This window comes from Zootermopsis nevadensis, unplaced genomic scaffold (assembly GCF_977971745.1).
Source record: "Zootermopsis nevadensis isolate Lab colony 2312 unplaced genomic scaffold, Znev_1.0 Znev_ptg000040l, whole genome shotgun sequence".
Taxonomy (NCBI): Eukaryota; Metazoa; Arthropoda; class Insecta; order Blattodea; family Termopsidae; genus Zootermopsis; species Zootermopsis nevadensis.
The window spans coordinates 265,607-280,877 of NW_028259172.1; the positions used below are offsets into that span (position 1 = coordinate 265,607).

The 15,271-nt window shown below is 34.4% G+C and overlaps 1 protein-coding gene across 11 annotated transcripts in view; it reads left to right on the forward strand.

Moving 5' to 3' along the window:
- Positions 1 to 15,271, forward strand: part of LOC147871740 (structural maintenance of chromosomes protein 6-like) — a 23,420-nt gene continuing 8,149 nt past the window's right edge. For 2 of the 11 annotated variants that reach the window (XM_087360201.1, XM_087360200.1), the window contains exons 1-2: positions 12,212 to 13,255; positions 14,032 to 14,135. The gene's annotated coding sequence lies outside the window, so the exon portion shown is untranslated. Of the gene's footprint in view, positions 90 to 379; positions 592 to 2,856; positions 3,632 to 5,043; positions 5,239 to 7,064; positions 7,246 to 10,744; positions 10,898 to 12,211; positions 13,256 to 14,031; positions 14,136 to 15,271 lie in introns of those variants that run through there. The other 9 variants (XM_087360206.1, XM_087360204.1, XR_015538327.1 and 6 more) reach the window with 8 other exon arrangements.

Below are 15,271 nucleotides of genomic sequence, written 5' to 3' on the forward strand. Positions count from 1 at the left end.
AACCAACACAAATGGCTGCCGGTTACAGTTTATATTGCTGTTAGTGCGAAGGAAAGACATCGCTTGTCAAAATGAGCAAATTCTGCTTAGTTATGTATTGGTTTATAATCGTAGTTTTGTGTATACTTAAGTGTTTTTGTTCACAGATCTAATGTTTTAAATGGTAGACCAAGATTTCCGTGGTTTTGTGTTATGTACTGAGTGTAGAATGATATTGTGGTTTAATTTTCTTCATTTTACTGTAATGACATTTTCTGTCCATATACATCATAACTTTCTCTTCAGTGATTTACCAAAATAAAATTAATTTCGATCATTGATGTGAAAATGTTGCTTATGGTGAGATCAGACTTCCAGATAATTAAAATCTTCTTTACAGGCTAAGGAGCAATTGAGGTTAGACCTTCGTTTCCCAAAGACGCAACATAATCTTCGTCTTCGTTCCAAAGTCCTAATGAGTATGAGAGAATACCTGTGCAATCACTGTGATTTTGTGCAAGTGGAAACACCATCACTCTTCAGAAGAACTCCTGGGGTAAACAGTGTGTTTTGAGATATGTGTACTGTTGTCCTTTCTGGCCAATAGCATTTGTAAGTACTCATCATTGAAAGCCTTGTTCTTGTATCTTTGCTTCTTTCGACTCCTGAGTATTGTTTAGATTTTTTTGTATAATTTTTGTTGTAGCAGTTTAGTAACATTATCACCATAATTGAATTGCTAAATTAATATCCATGTTTATTTATGTGCTAATATCTTGGGCAGATGAAATTACAGCACCAGTAGTGATCATTTTTTCAAAAATTAAGAAACTTTGTGTTAATGAGTCATGTCAGACTAGGCATTTCTTTACTAAACGTTTTGGAAAAGTGGAATGAATATTTTTTTATAAAAGTTAATGCAAATGTAGTCTTTAAATTTCTATTCTGTTTGCTAAGCTGATGGATTTCCTTATACTATCCTATACCTGTATAAGTCCCAAAATGTTCCATTCTTGTTGTATATTGTCCTTGTGTAGCTGTTCGTCTTATCAGTTAACACGAAAGTTCCTGCATTCTATAGACATTCATAAAATATCCCTATTGTCATGAATTAATCCTTGCATTCTTTTAAATGAACTTCAAATTGAATCAGGCAGTTACACATTATTTGATTATATCTTTAAATGGCTTGTCCTGAATCATCCCAAAGTACCATAATAAGTTATATTTTAATATAGCCACCATAGGAAATACATAGGATATTAAAAGATTAATTCATTTGGATCATTAATGAAACAGAAAAAGGGTAATATTGTGTGAGAGAAAGTGGAAATAATATTATTTGTATCTTTACTAATCCTTGTTTGTGAATAATTTGTGATTTCTGCTAGACGTTGAGCTGTCATTTTCAGATTGCAGAACTTGTGTCATAGGTAAATATTAATCATGGTTTTAAGGACCAGTGGCAGGTTCTTATAAACATGTAAATATCACGACTGAATTACCATTAGCTTATCAAGAAAGACTTTGCTCTCTGATGTTTGTTGCTTTAGAAAATATGAAAGAATTTGACGTAATGCAGAATGTTTCTGTTTAGCTGAAAGATGTGACAGACCCAGTAAAGTTGAGTGACTTGCCAGACTTCACAGCTCGAGTGGGTGTTGTACCAAAAGGATTTCACATTAGTAAAATTGAATTAATTTCTTTATTCCGAATGAAGCGAAGTATTTTGGTCAGATACAAAGCTTCTCAGACTAGGTTTGTCATAATGTGCTGCCTGGGTGAGACTGTCTTGCTCCGGTGACTGTGATAAATGAGTCTTGAAAGTACGATATGAAGCATGCTGATCGAACAATATAAACCCAATATTTATTGAAGTGAATTATTAATTATTCTTATTTATATAATTTCAGTGCAGGAAAACCTAATGTGGACATTGTGTTTGAATGTATTATATTATATTGTGGATTGCTTTCTCCAGCATCTGTTACTTTAAGTCTGATTAAATGTGCCTTGCTCTGGTTTTTACTTTAAAAACTGAACTGATACGTGAATAATCAAAGGTGATACAATTGAAATGTGTTGAGCAGAAGAAAAGCAGAGAGATAATGCACCACTGCCTTTAAGATCTCAGAGTACTATCACAATTTTCATATTCTGTATATTGTTTCTTGCTAAGAAATAGTTTCCATTGTAACAAACCACCCATGGTTTTGACTAATGAGGGATTATATCCTTTGAAAATTTTCAGTTTAGTCCCTTTTCCAAGGTATGGTATTAATGAGCACTGGTTTTCCATGTTCTTGAGTACTCAATGTCTCTGCATCCCACAGGTTCAAATGTTACGTCTTGTCACGTCGCTCTGCGTGGATTCATTTCCGCAACGTGTCCATGCAGTCATTCGCACGGTTTATGTAGTAATGTACGACCCGGCAAACACTGTCAGTTTGACGATGCGGCATTGGCAATACTGGCAGATCATAAGCGAGGCGTAACATTGCACAGAGACATTTTATTAACATTCGGTATAACGTTAAAATATAATTTAGAAATATTCATTAAAAAATGTAGTCCAGCCCTTCTAAAGACACTACCCAATAAGATTTTAAAGTTGTGATAAACAATAAATAATTATGTTGAATATTTGCAGAATAAATTATGCAAATTTCAGTATGTGCAGAACCATAAAGTGAAATTTCACAAAATAATGTCTGCTTCTTATATTAATGTAAGAACTGAGCACTCAGTACAGTAATCAAACGAAGAGTTCAAATGGCTGGAATCGAAATTTTTGAGAAAAATTGCTTGTCACATCTTGCAAAGTGGTGAGCATTATAAGATTTATATTTCAATTCTGTTTTCTCTTGATTCTCTTAGATTCAGCTAACACCAACAGTTGAAAATAATTACGAAGACCTGACCAAGAAGCAGTTTCCTTCAACTCGGCTAATACTGAGTAAAGTGACATCTATTGAACACTGGGAGTAGAACCTACAGGGAGAATTCATTCCGATGTAGTTACAGCTCTGAAAGAGAAGCTAAATCCAGAACCTTTTGATGTAATTATGCTGGCTTTTGGGAGCAAAGAGCAAGTTGTAAGGTAACATAGTTATGAAGAGTTTTGTTTTGCGTTTTAGCCGGTGAGTAGGTAATTTGGTTCCAAATATAAAGTGTTTAACATTTATGTAAACAGCTGTGATCTTTATAATACTTGTACAGACTCTATTGGGGTGGGAAAGGGACCACTTGGCAGACATATGCATAGATAAGGGTATAATATTAAAATTGATTTTAGATAAGTGGTTATGGAGATGTTGATTGAGCCAAAGTGACTTACGATAGGGGGTCTTATGATTGCTTTTGTGTGGAAATGATAATGAACTTTCAGATTTTGTTTAAGCATGAAATTTTTTGACTAAAAGTTAAATCCTTGTGCCTTTGAAATTTGTTGGACTTTTAAAGAATTTATTATTTTGTTACTTTTGTAGCTGAAACTTCTAGGTAGGTTGAGGCTGGATTACGTAAACTGTTTGGCAGGCGAAGGTGTGAATCATCACCGAACTTCACATTACAATTTTCTGTGAGTTTTGAATTTCACAGGAGAAAAGTCAGGAAATTATGAAACAGCACATCACATCACCCTCCTCTTCTGGTATGTCTCCTTATTAATGTGATTATTTCGATTTTGTGCAGGGTTATTCAGATTTATATACAACTTGTATACTAAGGGAACTCTTACTAGTTTTCCCCTTCTCTTCCCATTTTCATCACCCAGCTTTTGTTTCTCCTTGATCAGTCTGAAAGTTCTGCTTAATACATTAATAGTATGCATGCTAGTCATAGGCTAAGCGAACATCTTCAGGACATGGATATTTGTGTGTCTCTTTCAGTCATTGCGTATCGTTGTACTGATAACGAGAATCCGACAAGTTTGAGGTTATGTTGTATGTGCAAACCCTCCATCCCCAATGCAAATGAACCTTGACTTGAGAGAATCGTTGACAGTGATTAACAAACTTCATAAATCCAAGAACAAGATTGCAATGAATACTGTATTGGAACAGACATCCCACCTGTGCCTAGGTCTCAAAAATGGTATATTCCTTTCAGGTTTTCTGGCTGTAGGTTTGTAACGATGAATTTCCACTGATATAAGGGCCCAAAAAATCAAATTACTGCGGAGGTTTCATGGGGCATGTTGATATGATGATAACTTTATTACTGTCTCTGCGACACATGTGGCGACCCTTCTACACTCTGTATATATTTTGAGTGGTATTTTATATGCATTAGACTTTGTCCCACCTTCGCACCTTATCGACTACCTTACATCACATCTCTTGTTGAAATTTATGGATCAGAGTGCGTTTTGAGGAAATGGTCTTTCAGCATTGCTTGTGAGGTTATAATTTTTATTTCAGTCTTCTGCACGTCTCCTTGATGAGTAAACAGATTAACGAACAAACAATTTATATAGTGTTGTGTTTGAAGATTATGGAATTCCTGCAAATGATCAGTCTTTTGGCTCTGGAGATTTGTAAACATCAGTTCTTTTTTCTTCTACTAACATAATAAAGAATAAAGTCTACTAAGATGACTGTCTTCTGAGTTTATGCAAGGACCTCTGAAATGTTGGTAAACTTCTACCAGACTGCATGGCACTACAACAAAGAAGACAGCTTTCTTTTTACTCACGAACCTAATATCCTACTTAATGCCTTCGATTTGAAGGCATACGCTGTTGCCTTCAGGTTTGTTATGTGAACTCTCATCAAAAATGTTTTATTATAAACTACTGGAATAGAAACAGTGTTGTAAGTTGCATGAGTTAAATAACATACTATCTAACTAACTCCCTGGTATCAGAACTTGCAGGTCCAACACCAACGACACTAAAGCCTGCCAGCAGACATGATCCTTACTTTCATGTAAACACCTTATATCTTAATTGTCATATTTCTAATGGGAATTGTACCTTCCTCTGGAATTAGAATAAGAAATATGATTTTTTTTTTGGCTTATTATGAGTTCCCTTGTGTAAAAATCAATTTTGTTTTTTTACAGTTGCATGTACTGGACGAACTGGGGAGATATTTGAAAGGCTTGGAATTGATTGGCTCAGACCAATGATTCACTGTGCTGGCCAAATGCTCTGACCATCTCAGGGAAGATTATATCGCGGTCTCGGATTTATAAGGCATGAACAGGAAGCAGAGGTGCCAACTGTTGCATCGTATATATAATAGTGATTCTATAAAGGTTTGTGGGAGTCGTTGATTTATGGCTGGATATTGTCCTGATTGTACGCCATGTTTGAGGAGTTATGACCAAACTATTTCTGATCTGCTGTGGTTAGGTACTAAGCTAGTATTTAGATGTCACAGGTTCGGTCCCAGCTGCTGTCACTAAAAGTAATTATAAAAGGTTAAGTTATGTCAGCATGACAACAAACCATCTGAAGACAGGAATAACGTCAACTCCCAAAGCATTGTGTACATCGTGTGTAAACTGTGGACAGTGTTGGTATAACAGACTGTGATTTCTCTTGGAAAGGGAAGTGGATATAAATGCTTGTGTTTTGTGTTGAATTCTGACACCTCTATTCTGCTTTAATTTTCCATTTATTCGGTTGCCTTAATGAAGTCTGTCAGTTGTGGTCTCTTAAAATCTGCATTTATATTTGCACTTCTTTTTTCACAAAGTACTGTAAAACTGTTTTCATTAATAAATATAAAATAAATCTGATTTATATCACATTTAATAAAACAACTCACAAACTCTGAATTAATTTCTCTGAGGTTTGTATACAGTAATGATGTAAAAATCCAGCTGTTTTGGTAATAATGAAATAGAGTCAGATGTAATAAGTTATAAAATAAATTAAGCGAAACACTTGATATTTAAGGTTGAAACATTTTACTGAAAGGAGTATATAATTTGCTTAAAACAGGGTTTCTAGATGAGGATTTTCTATGTGTAGGAGTTTAAAAACTTGTGCACTATAGTTTGAAAATAAGCTTTCAGTTTATCCTGAATTACTGCCTTAGGAATGTTCATTTGTTTTTCTGAATGATTTCAGGAATCGGTCGTAGTAGGAATGCTCTAATTGCATATTATACAAACTTTTTAGTGACTTAATAATGTGGGAGGGAGGGATGGAAGGTTGTTAATGAATGTTTTATAAGTTTATGTTTTTATTGCAGTTGTCCAGATTTGGCAACTGAAATGTTGTCCTAATTGTCTGTATGTACACTTGAAAGCTGTCAGTATAGTGACTAGCTACGGGCTGGACAACCGGGGTTCAATCCCCGATGGGGTCAGAGGATTTTTCTTCCAGCCTCTGCGTCTAGACCCAATGGGTACGGGGGCCCTTTATGGGGGTAAAGCCGCCCCGGGCGTGCTGCTGACCACTCATCCCCATCTAGTGCCGAGGTCAAGAAAGAGTAGGAGCTATACCTCCACTCCCCCAATGCACCTACGCTTTACTTTTTACACTTGAAATATATAAGTAAAAATTTGATAATCCTTAATTGTGTGATTTGTCATTTAACTGTATTAAAATGTTGATGCTATGGAAATGGTGATTTCTTTCATAAAGTCCATAAATTGAAGACATCCACTATAAGCGTAGATTCTGTCTTGTCTTCATGTTTCATCTCCAAAACCACTTTCTACAGTAAATTACCATTAAGACCATTGAAGATTTGAAATTTACAAGAATTATATTTGAAAAATGTGTGTATATTCACAACAACTGGAAACTGCCTTGTACACTGTGAAAAATTTGGAGTACTTATTGGGAGCTAAGTAATTTAGTGGCGTGTCTTAGTGTGTTAGGATTCTAAGATTTGTAATGCAGGTACTCCTCATTGTATGCATGTCCTTAAAATTCAACGTTATTTACAATGCACACAACTAATTTAGACTCATTTAAATTAATAATGCTCATTTTTATGTAAATATTTTTTGCTGGCTAATTGAGGGAGGTGTGGAGGAGGGGAATATGGGTGGCAGAGGAGGAATGTGAGGGGAGAAGAAAAATAATTAATTTCACATTTGATTTGTGTTGGTGGCTTGTTTTGCAGAGAGAGATCCTAAAGTTATGTTGCATCACATCTTTGCCTTAACTGTACTGGAAGGTTATCTGTATTGGACAGACTGGGAAACAAAAGCTGTTAGACGATGCGGGAAGTATAATGGCGCTGACAACAACAGTACATCGTCCTATGGATATTCACATGTACCATCCACTACGTCAGGCTGAAGGTGAAATACGACAGTTTATTCTTTATTGTAATAGTATATTTTGATATCATAATTATTTATTTCTATGCTGAAGAAATGGCTTGCCCCATTAATGATATCCTAATAATCTTTTGAGCGCAGTGGCCAAAGAATTGGTTTTGAAAGACTCAGTTGTGGTAAGCCCCAAAGTTGCAGGTAACTGCCAACTTAAAGGGGTCAAATATGAATCGACTAACTCCAGTTTCTTGTTCAGAGTTTTAACGTTTTTGAGAATGTTGCATTATAATATGTAATATTGTTCTTTTGGACTTTGCCTGTCGTCTAAATTATATAATTATGGAAATGAAGTGTTTCAGAATCTGGTCTCTGCTTCTGTTTTCAGGTAAAAAGGGAAATGAGGACAGATAGCATATCTGTTGGTACCCCTGGTCGAGCTAGTCTCAGACCAGCTTGTGAAATGCATTTTTATAGCTTAATAATCCTCCCGTCTGTGATCCCATTGATGAAAAATACAGCCTAGCTAATTTGTCATTTTCGTATAAATTTCTTGCGTAACCAGAATCAGTCTTTATTTTATGACTTATTAATTTATACCTTGGGCTTGGGATCTTGTACTCAGCTTAATCAAACAATATAGAGATATACCAATCCAAAGGCAGGACCAAAGAGGGCAAATGGTTGACTCTTCGTACTGTCCACCAATTGGCTTTGGCTTTGCAGAGATGTAGCTGGGTCATATAACTGTCTTGATAATAAAGAGAGGGATGGTCCTTGAATTGTCGGCTTCTTTAACCATCTGACACGGCTTGTAGCCCAAGAGGATTGTATTATTGACTGTCGCCATGAAAATTTCACATTATAAACGTAATTGTTGTGCCAAACATTAAACATTTTTGAAATTACATTAGCAAAGGAAATTTTGTTCAACTAGAAACTAGTTTCATGAAAAAATTGTGGTTAAACATTTTTATAGGGCTTGCGAAAAGTCAGTTTTTAAAAGACTAATTTTCCTACATATATTTTGTTTAAATCTTGTGTCCTTCTAATCACAATAAATTCCCTATTAAATATTAAAATATTACAATAATTAACTTTTAAATATTTAAAATACTAAATGATGTTCTCTATCGAAATATTAGATTTACATTAGACCATCATTTCTTCCACAACGTGTTTCAGGTGTATAAAATTATATAAACTTAAATATAATTTCTTAAATGCAACTTTTTATATATTATATTATTTTAGTCAGATGTTTATCAGATATCAAATGATGTTCTCTTCCAGATTTTAATAACATATTCGAAGTTGTTCTGTATATGTACGTCGTGCTTAATATGACTTTTTGTGTGGGTGAACGTTTTTGTATCAGCCAGAAATGAGAGTTGTAGAGGAGTTACATCTGTCTGGAAGTATTGCCGTGTTTGAACTCCTACAGACGTTGCATTAGAATGCATTGAAAGAATAATTAAAGGACCTGTTTTCTGAGTTGTCAATTGCCTTAGGATGACATCATGTGAGGAACTTAACCCTACATCTGCTTTTAGTGAGGTTATGTTATGGTCATGTCTGTGTCCCACACCAACTTAGAACATGGAATTTGTGAAGATATTGCTTCAGTTGAACAAGAAATCTTGCAGATGTGGAAGAAGTTTCTTTTATCAGTTTGAATTTGATGTCATTGTATCTTATATCAATAATCTGTGTTGTTTTAAAATATCTTGGTAGTATATATTTATATTAGTAGGACTACTAATTTGTTCAAAATAGAATTTAAAATTATATATTTTATTTGTAATAATAACCCTGTTGTTGGTGACAGAGACAGATTGATAGCATCTGAGACTTTAGAGAATTATTCCTCATTGACATTTTTGATCACCCAAGAAAAGAACATTGCAGTTTTTGGTACTTTTCAATCATATTTCATCATCATCATGTCTTATCATTGTCATTATCTGTCACAGTAAAATGAGGTGTTTTGCAATGAAGGCGTAGTATGATCAGGTAGGTTTGCTTGTTATTTAACGTATCTGATTTGTGTTTTTAACAGTGAAAAAAGTCACCATGGCTGATGTTTTTCTGTTTATCCTTGTAGTTCAAGATATGACATCCAAATCTTTTCCAACTCGACATTTGTGTTATCATCACTTTGTGTTCAGTGTTACGTAGGCTGTAAAGTTGATACCAGTGTTCTTAGAACGTGTTACCCCATCATTTATCATTCATCTTGGGCAAGTTAATGAAGAGGTATATGATGAGTATGTTTCTGACCTCAGTTAAAAATAAAAGAAAAAATTATTGATTTTATGTGAGGATCAGAAAGCAGGGTAAAGGATATGTTATGTTTGTTTTCTGATTTCAGCATTTAACTAACTTCATGAACAGAGTCTTTGCCCTATTCACAAGACTCTAACCTAAATCAGAAAAATCTGTAGCTCACGATTACTCTATTTTCTAAGGTTCGTCTTAGTATCTGTGACTAGGTCTTCCAAGTTATGACAGTTTCCCCACCGCATATGATTTTATATGGCTTTTAGGTATGCAATGGATGGACATGCTTACACCAAAGTTGATTTGTTCTTCATGTCTTCATGCATGTAATTTTGATTAGTTACTGCCGTTCTCAAATATGAATGTGTCACATTTTTAAGAATGCGTTTATAACATTCAGGTTTTTGTTTTTAATATCTGCTTTAATATATTGGTATGAATCATACTGTGAGACTTTGCATTAGAGGGTTTGCTAAGCTGGCTTAAATTGTATTCCTGGAGACTTTGTTGATAATAATAATTTTTTAAACCTTGTTTAAAAATGTAAGTAGTCACATATTCCATCATCAAACTTCTTGGCAGGTGAATTGGTCCAATATAAGCTCTGCTTTATAAGAATCACAAAGGAACGTTTGTAATTGCCCTAAAAAGTGACTTATGTAAACATTTTATGTACATATGAAACATATGAGTATCTACAACTAATATTTAACACACGTTTGGGGAAGTCGTCTATTTATTGAAGCACAAGGAAATATCTTCTATGGTTTTGTGCAATATGGTGTATGTAGACAAAATCTCATAAAATGTGTGTTATGCCTTCCCAGCCTTCATAAAATTATTTATTTTGAAATGGACAAAAACGTCTCTTAGCTGGACTCTTTCCTTGAAATCTGATTAAGTATGTTTTTAAATATTATTTGCTTTCATTGGCAATACCATTTGCTCATTAGTTTGTGAATAAGATATTTTAGTGAAATCTGTATTATTTACTTATTCAAAATAATGGATTATTATTATTATTTTAAATGTTTTTAACTTTAAGGGTAGTTTTATGTTTAGGTTAATACAGCATTTTGTTTTAAGTGAGGGAGAAGTAGGGCTTGCTTATGGCAGAACACTTTGAATATAACATTAATTTTATGGCTTTTGAAGCACAGTTTTGCACCCATCCATCTATTTGCGATATTGATAATTCCATGTTAGAGTCGTAAGACATTTTCATAATCTGTGTTTTGATTTCTAGGTGTGCTACTGACGTAATGGCAACAATGAAATTGATGAACCTATGTTCACTCAGCCCTTGATGTACCAAAAGGTAAAGCACACGTCACCTGTTCTGGACAAATATTCTGAAAGACTGATCCAATAAGGAGTTGTTACACCAGAAGAGGTCAATGTGAGTACAATGAAATATGGTAAAAACAATAACCAATAGAGCAGATTGTATTTTTCTTTCCCATGTTGAACTTCCCTGCAGAATTTTGTGCCACAGACAGTATTGAGGCGAGATGTAGCATCCATCTTAAGCCCTGAAAATGGAGACTGTTTTCTTCTCTGGATTTTGGTATGTAATCACAAGACTGCATGGCACACCACCATTTAAACTTATCACCATAACCTCAAATTCTACAGTAATGAGATGCAATCGCAGTAACATTCATCTTGAAATTAGAGCAGATTAAATTTCTAATAAGACACATTTGGGTTGTGGAGGCAGTAACCACCTCTGAAATGTCAGTTTCAATAAGATTACGTGGTACACCATGACGGAAAACTGTCTTCTTGATACCTGTTGCTGTGAGATCATGAAATCTTGGTGAATGTACAAATGTGTGATGAATTTGTTAGTGGTAATGAAGACTTATTCATTCATATCCATTAATATATTAGGAATACATATGTATAAGGTAATGGGTACATGGAGAGCTAAAATGATATTTTGTCTAAATCCCAACATATTCTAAATGAATGTGAAAGACAAGTATGAGAAGTCAGTGCTCACAAAGAGACTCGCATCAAGTACAAAGATTGGCTTGGCTCTCCATGGTTAGGCTTTTTTGAGGTTAAGGAGGACACTCTTGTGCACATCGCCAAGAGAATGCTGCAGAATTTATTATTCATAAGGGTTAGTACTTTTTATATCGGTGGTTTACAATTTTTGTTGACAATGCTTACTTGTGTACATAGGTTTTTAAAATATATGTTGAAATTTGGAGTCCCTTATCAACATTAATGCATGCTCTCATATAAATTTGATGTTTTGGTGCTATTCAGATTTTGATATAAGGTTGATTATTGGTGATTTAAGTTGGAAAATTTTTCGTTTGTATACCTTAAAGCTGAAATTAATTCTAGCAAATTTTATCAAAAATAATAATACCCTAATAAATTTCCTATCCCTTCATTTATTGAACCCACATTATAGTTTATTCAAATGAACAAACTATATCCATCAGTTCAGTAGAAAAGTGTTTAGTAGGCCAGGTTTGTATTTTACTTTCTAAATTCCGTGAATGAAACTGTGTTTTGAGTCTGCCATCAGACCAAAAACACTGTGTTGAATGGAATGGCTCTTTCAGTCTTCCTTCCTGTTTATTTAATGTTAATATTTAAGGTTTTCTTTCATTTAATATTTAACTGTACTTCCAGTTCAGTTATCTGGTTTTAGAATTCCCTCCATTTAGTATGTTTATACCTTTTTTGTGTTTAGGATCGAAATATGCAAGAGTCTTTCTGCCTGTTGTTTTTTGGGGTGTGAAACTTGGTCTCTCATAAAAGAGAAGAGAGTTTGAGAGTACAGGTCTTGGAATATGTTTGAGATTTTAGAAGAGATGCGGTAACAGAATACTGGGAACAATTACATAATAAGAAGCTTCTTAATTTATTTTTTACGTAAAACTTTTAGTGCAGTTGAATTAAGAAGGATGTGATAGGCGATCATGGAACATATATGCATATGCATATATACATATATATAACATATAACGTATATGCGGCATATGAGAAATACAAAGTTCTGATCCAGAAATGTAAAGGAAGGAGACAGTTTGGGAAACCTATTAAGAAATAGAATGATAATAGCACATCTAACATTTCTGAGGAACTACTGGCATACATATATTACAGTATGTGAGGTATTTCAGGCTGCATTTCAGACAGCAGGTCAATGTAGTGTGCTTCGACGTAGATCTACTTCAGATCCGTGGTCGGTAGATGGCAGCACAGTCTGATACAGTGCGCAAAGAATGATAATCTAATATCCCTCATTCTCCCGCGATACCGGGATTTGTTCGCTGCTTTTCAGATGTTGCCGTCCCTGCGTACGAGATAATGGCGTAACTGTTGTGTATCCTTTCTGTCCACTGCATTTCTTCTGTCATATATTTCGAGTGCGTGCAAGTTAATGAGACGTTATTTGAACGTTTGTTGAATTTATGTGTGCCGTCTTTCCCTTGTGTGGAGGACGTAAAGTAAGAACAATTTCGAACGTGTCATTTCATACAATTTATATAATCTTCAGGACTTCATACATTATACATGACTTCTGCTTTGAAGTGACTCGGAATAAATAACAGGATTTTGTGATCACAGTGATGAGTATTCAACTCTCATAAGAATAATCAAATTTACGATCAGCTGAACAAGGTTCTGTTTCTGAAGGAAGAGGTTGTATTACAGAGAGAAGAATGTTGGTGATTTCTATCCAAGACCCTTATAAATTAATTATTATAGCTGTGAATTTTATAACTGAATAGTAAGACAAAAGCAGAAAATAGAGTGCAGTCTATATAAATTGTATGCAGGCTGTTTGCGACGTATTTCCATTAACAAAACATATTAATTTGTTTTCATGTACTTGGATTAGTAAGCTCACATCTTGCTAGCCTTTCGATATCACTGCTGTTGAGACACCTCCATTTCAGTTTTAGTGTCTGATTACCAAAGTTCCCCTGTCATTATCGTATGATTCTGACTGACAGTTGATACCGCATAAGTCCATAGAAGAGAAAAGATTTTCCTCTTAAAGTTTATTGCTACTCTCCTAGTGAGATTTTTCACTGTCACATGTGTAGCCAGTCATGTCATTAAGTTTATAAATCTTTATAACAAAACATTCATGTTTCTTAGGAATGTATCACACAATGAACTGTGTAAATTTATACCAATTTTTCAATTTATGAACATTATTTTCACTACAATTAAGAACCAGCAACAACTGTTTGTTGTTCTTTATTTACATAAGTTCTGATGTTGACATTTTGACTGCTGACTACAAAAATTCCTGACTGACATAAAAATTAACCACATTATACTTCGGCACTGTCTAGCGGACATACTTGTGAAGCATGTGTCATATGCAGCACATTACATGTTTCGCAGTGATGCTTCTTGATATAAAAAATTACTAGTTTCTCATTTCAGTGCCCACGACTGCTGCAGTAAACTTTATTATTGGAACTTATTGAACTGGCATCATAATTCTGTTATATGTACAGCTTTTTTGTTTCTCCTTATTTTTGTGTTTCACAGGAAGTGATCTGTTTTGCGGAGCAGTGGAGGCAACTGCGTTCAGAATGTTGCAAGGAAGTTTAAGATCCTTAAAGAAGCTTCACAAGAATATGGTGAATTTAGAGGTAAGTGTAGAAATTGCTGTTGTGCATAGCTAACTCAGTGCGTGAGGGAATCAGCTGTTTCTTACAATCTAAGTTAATGTGGTCATTTTGCTTACTGAAATAATTTGATTTAGAACTGTTATTCATTGTTTTTAAGAAATTATTGGAAATAAAAATAACATGCTTCTTGTTTCTGTGCCAGATTTTAGTTACATATTTTTTTCTGTAAGATTTGAGGTTTTCACAGCAGGAAGTATGAAGACTTCTTCAAATATTTTCAGTATTGGAAATAGTTGAAGGTTCCAAATTTTGAAATGTAGATGTGTTGCAATATCTGTAACATTATGGGCAACCTGAAAGCTACAGAAAAATTAATTCTCACCTAATGTTTCAGTACTTTCCTCCTAAGTATTCCTGTGTTCTTGTGTTTGGTTTTCAAATGAAAATCTTGTACTTATCTATTGTTTATCATACGACTAACTTTTCATATGTGTTTGTCTCCACCTGAAACCATAACTGATATAACCTCTGTGCATTTGCAAATGTGTGGAGGGGTAGTTGGAAGACATCCTAATAACTCTGCTGGAATAAAGTAGTCACTTGTGCCCTTTGGTAGTGGAATGATTAGCATAGTAAGCTGTTGAGGAACCTTTGATTTTCATTATAAAGAACCATCTCATAAAGCCTACTTTTCTGTTTTCTTTATGTAGCCGTGCAGTGATTTGCAGATGGCTCTCACCTACACATTTTTGAACAGTAAAATCAATTGTATTCAAAATCCCCTGCTTCTGATGCTGACTCTGGAAACTGAAATCATTTTACGAGGGCAATTGAAAAATTAACCTCCGATCGAGTTTAGGGGAGGGACAGTTGTCCATATTTCTGTGTTTGTAGAGCAGCATTTAGATAGATAGGCTGAAAAAAGATATTATTTTCACCAAGCTTTAATGAATTGGTCGGCTTTAAATTATGCCCCTTATGACTTTACATATTGTGACAAATTCTATTATAATCACATGGCTCTGAATTTATTCCAGATGATTGAAAATTAAATTTCTTTAAGATTTTTTTCTTGTGGTAAATGTTTGAATACTGTTATTTGTTTTTTCGGACAGGAATAAGTTGTCAAAAGTAACACTGTCCTCTCGTCTTGCCAA